The sequence below is a fragment of the Haplochromis burtoni genome, unplaced genomic scaffold (genome assembly GCF_018398535.1).
Source record: "Haplochromis burtoni strain Fernald_Lab_line unplaced genomic scaffold, NCSU_Asbu1 Contig_717, whole genome shotgun sequence".
In the NCBI taxonomy this organism is placed as follows: domain Eukaryota; kingdom Metazoa; phylum Chordata; class Actinopteri; order Cichliformes; family Cichlidae; genus Haplochromis; species Haplochromis burtoni.
Genome location: NW_024583078.1, coordinates 2,801 through 5,971, shown reverse-complemented (window position 1 = coordinate 5,971; position 3,171 = coordinate 2,801). Strand labels below are relative to the sequence as shown.

At 32.3% G+C, this 3,171-nt stretch overlaps 1 long non-coding RNA gene across 1 annotated transcript; it reads right to left on the bottom strand.

Annotated features, from left to right (window-relative positions):
* Nucleotides 1–316: 316 nt before the first annotated feature.
* LOC121812648 lies at nucleotides 317–1,912 on the bottom strand. The gene is made up of 3 exons (XR_006053219.1): nucleotides 1,812–1,912; nucleotides 594–659; nucleotides 317–382 (listed from the first exon to the last, which is right to left on the bottom strand). It is a non-coding gene; the product is annotated as an uncharacterized LOC121812648 (long non-coding RNA).
* Between the last annotated feature and the right edge of the window lie 1,259 nt (nucleotides 1,913–3,171).

Here is a 3,171-nt window from a genome sequence, read left to right as displayed (position 1 = left end):
ATTGTAATAACAATGTGTGATAATTCACTCAGATGTGATTTTGTCTTCATGCCACTATTTTTCTGAGACCTGTTAGAGTTACAAGAAGTACAGAACAAAAATGTATTTATTTTTCTTTAAAGGGTAGAAAAAATGCTATTGTTAGTATTGCAGACCAAAATTAACTTCTCAGGGCATCTTCGTTACAAGCATGAATTTTTTGCCATGAACAATACGTTTTATTAATATTGCTGGTATTTAATATTTACTACCCATCACATATTACATGTTATCTGAATGTGATGCACAAGGAATCATTAGTCACAGTTAATCTCACCTTTGAGTTTAGTCTCACCTGGGCGTAAGGTGTAGTAAATGGCTCTAGAATATAACATGTCATCCTCTAATGGAGAGATACAGCCATAGTGAGAGGAGTTTTATCTTAATGACATAAATATCAGCTGCTCTAAACAGTTTCTTGATTTTTACCCTGCATTTTGTTAGCATAGCTAGTCAAGCTTTAGTGTTTGTGTTCCTTTTCCTAATATCACTTCTAATTAATATGTAGAACCCATCATATTTAAATACTGCACATATGGAATCATTAATCTCACCTTTGAGTTTAGTCTCACCCGGGCATAAGGTGTAGCAAATGGCTCTGGAATATAACATGTCATCATCTAATGGAGAGATACAGCAGGAGTGAGAGGACAGACAACCACAGTAACATCAGTGATGATGAAAACTATTTGCTTTTCACTGCATTCATTAGATCTAATTTGAAATCTTGGGAAAATCTGACAATCAGAAGAAAATAATGTCACTGTTACATCAGAACATTGTTTTTCTGCCGTTTCATCTTAATGACATAAATATCAGCTGATCTAAACAGTGTCTTGACTTTTATTATACATTTCATTAACATAGCTAGTCAAGCTTTGCATTGCTTTTTTAGCATCACAGATTTGAGGAATAAAAAATTATATTTTACACAATTTGTGTATTTTTCCCAATACTGAAATTTTTAAAGGTTTTAAATATTTTTCTTTTGAGTCTCTCAGGCTTTTAAAGAGTTTCATTCAAAAATTAGAGTGAATATTTCATTCTATATAATGTGTACATATTTAACAAACAAAAACAAAAAAAACAAAAACAAGGCAAAAAAGAAGACCATTTCGTCTTATGTTTTCATTTGTTCAAAATGTTTTAAATTATTTATATATGAATGTATAAATTATAATTGTATTTATTACTACTACTAAAAATTAAAAAAATGATGCCCGATTAAATATCTTTCCTCTTTCTTATAATATACATTGTTTTTTTTCCCCAAATATAATAACAATTAATAGACACAACATTTGTGTTCAAACACAGTTTGATTCTCAGCTGAGCCTGAATTATGTGCTTTTGTTGACAGAAAAAAGCATCTCCTTTAGAAAGAAATGCAAATATTAATTGTGATTTTTCAACATTAAGCATGACATAAATGTAACACATTTTTCAGTTAACAATATTTATGGTGCAATGATTCCAGATTGCTTTTGGTTTAACAAAGCATGATGTGAGTGTGCAAAAAGCAAAAGCAATTAACACAAGGTTTCATGGCTTTTAATGTACAAATTATCACAACACAGGGACTCCAGCAACACTTTCATCGGGATCATGCCCCTGATGAAGACCTAGACGCGTTGGTCAGTTGATTAAGTTGTTCCTCTTTAATTTTAAGTTTTGCTGGAGTCCCTGCGTTGTGAGTTTTTCATCTTCTCCATGCACGTTTGAAGTAGGTGAAGTTGTGCCAGAAATTTTTGCTGCAATATACAAACTATTACCTTTACTTCTGTACAAGCAATCGTTGACAAAGTACATTCCGAGCAACAGCAACAGAGCGTCCAATAAAGTAAAGACAAGGATCCAAGGTGCTTCCTCTGAAGGGAAAAGGTTCGCCTCTTTGAAACAGTGTGAATGTTGAATGTGAAAAAAAGTTAAAAGAGAAAAGGAAGATAAAAGACCTGAAGGTTACGCAACACTGCAAAAAACGATTTTCAAGAAAGTAAAAAAACCCTTGTTTATGGACATTTTTTCTTATTTTTTGTCTAAAAAGAAAATATATTCTTAACAAGCAAGTTTTGCACAAGAAAATAAATCTTATTCTAGGAAAATATGTCTAACTTTTCCTTAAAAGGATATTTCAGCTCATCTTGAGCTTTATTTACCAGTTACAAGGTATGAAAACCGTTTGGTTGAAATTCCCTAATAAAAACAAGATTATTTTTCTCATTTCAAGAGTAAGGCCACTTAAACAGCTGCTCAGTTTAAGAAATGTATTTATTGACACTAAAGTGTAATAAAACTGCTGCCAAGTTTGACAAAACATGCACAAAAGCTGGAACTAAAAGCACATGATAAACATGAAATACAGGCCCATTTGAAAAACAGAAACGGCATAACTCATTCACTTTAGGCCATGTCTGATGCTGATCTATTAATCTGTTTGACAAGTATCAGTACACATATCTTCACTGTGGCAATGCTACAATCGCATTCAACTGTCAGATTTGATAGAAAACTCAACAACAAAACTGTCCAAAACAATAAACTGATAATACAGTTCATGCATGTAAAGCAGTGTGCCTTTTATAAAACATCTGTTGAACTCATGTGTAGTCCAATTACATCACACAGGTAATATTTCATGACTGCATATGTCATATCTTTGTGTGTGAAACTGTAATATGGAGTGAAATCCATAAGATTATCAGCGGATATCAGCTCCGTTGCTTGTGCCATGTTTGGAATCTCTATCTTATATGACATGTAATCTTTGTCATAACAAATGGTATTGTGCTGCTGGAATTCAAAACAGTACAATGATGAATTGATCACATAGATATTTTTCACAAGCCCAAATATAGGTAAACTACTAGAACCAACAGCACAAACAATTAATGACCTATCCCTTATGTATTTGTTACCATTTAGATTAAGCCATTTAACAGTCACTGCATGGTTTACTTCATCATTTCCAAGGAAGGCCCTCATTTTTTCTTTTAAGTATGACATTATGCTTACTTCTGAGGTTGGTCCTAATGTGCATTCATTGGAAAAAATGGGGTGATCAAAACTATCCACATTCTGACAACATTCATACATTTGATTATGCTTTATTAAAGATTTGCAAACATTTTTAAA